The sequence below is a fragment of the Dipodomys spectabilis genome, unplaced genomic scaffold (genome assembly GCF_019054845.1).
Source record: "Dipodomys spectabilis isolate Male_0828 unplaced genomic scaffold, ASM1905484v1 ptg000404l, whole genome shotgun sequence".
NCBI classification, from domain to species: domain Eukaryota; kingdom Metazoa; phylum Chordata; class Mammalia; order Rodentia; family Heteromyidae; genus Dipodomys; species Dipodomys spectabilis.
In genome coordinates this window covers 2,895,230-2,896,548 of record NW_024871081.1, presented here as the reverse complement: position 1 = coordinate 2,896,548, position 1,319 = coordinate 2,895,230, and the positions used below count along the sequence as shown (strand labels likewise).

The 1,319-nt window shown below is 31.0% G+C and overlaps 1 pseudogene; it reads right to left on the bottom strand.

Annotated features, from left to right (window-relative positions):
• Positions 1-714: 714 nt before the first annotated feature.
• On the bottom strand, positions 715-814 carry LOC122096931 (annotated as a pseudogene).
• Between the last annotated feature and the right edge of the window lie 505 nt (positions 815-1,319).

Genomic DNA, 1,319 nt, shown 5'->3' with positions numbered 1-1,319 from the left:
GTTGTCGAAGGCTGTACAAATTGTTCTCCTAAGTCGTAATGGTTTGGTTAAGTTTCTTAAATTTCAAAAATGCCAGTCCATCTTTTGTGTCCCTACAAATTTTTTTCACAATACAAAACAACAGCAATATCTTACTATAAAAATTTATGTATTCCATGGTATTCTTCCAAGTGAATTGCATGACTTTGATATCAAAATATATTCAAGAGTTGTTTGTATACATCTGTAATGATTTCTGCAGAGTTTGTGATTTTTTTAAATCAGAAATATTTTTAACTTTTCTGTTGAAATGAATAGTATAGAAACTAAAGATGTTCCGGGTGCTTTTCTGAAAAAAGTATATCTATGTTTGTGTAATGTCCATAATCTATATCATTCTCTCCTAGATATAATACTTTGAATTCTACATTGTAATATAATGTATAGACTCATTAATAAATGTGACCTTGCAGATTGCATTCCATATAGAAGAATTTTAAGACTCCTTTTTTTTGTAGTTTCTTATATTATTTTATTTCTTTGGTATAAAATGGCAATATTATCTAATTTCAAGTTTTGTAAAGGTTATGTTATGTAAAGGCCTTTCTAAGGAGAAAATTTAATACACTGATGTCAAACTAACCTTTAATTCTATAAATTACATGTATTGTTACACTTGTATTTTTGTAATCAACTTTTTAATAACTGCTTTTCATTTCTTGCATCAGAAGAATGAAAAATATGGAATACTTCACAAATTTTCATATCCTCCTTGTGCAAGTGCCATGTTAATCTCTGTATTGTTGTAATTTGGGTAGACCTGCTGCTGAAGCATATATTATCCTCTAAATTTAAGTACGTAATGATACAATCTTTATACAGACATATATCCATGGTTGCCTATTTGTAACAAGGAACCCTTATTGTTCCTAAAAATGCTATTGATCTTATTTCTCTAAATTTCTGTGTACAGTGGAAAAAACTTATATAGTTTGGTCGATTGCTCACATTTACAATTTTTTGGTCAATGACTATTTTGTCATTTTCATTTTAAATTTGATCATACTTTGAAGCCTTTACAGCTAAGTCCAAAGGTGGTGGCTTTTCAAGTACTTATTTATCAACCTAGTTAGCTTTGTGGAGCTAATGGATTCAAAGTAAGCCTTACTTAAGAGCTACTTCTAACTTTCTGCAGGTTAAAATTTCCCAAATGAGGTCTTCCTGGGACAAATGTCTACCTGAACTGTGAAGACTCAGGGTCTATGTTGAGGGGGCAGAATGATGCAGGCTCCAGCCTCAGGATTATCTGAGGACTGTGTTTGGGATTAGGAAAACTCTTG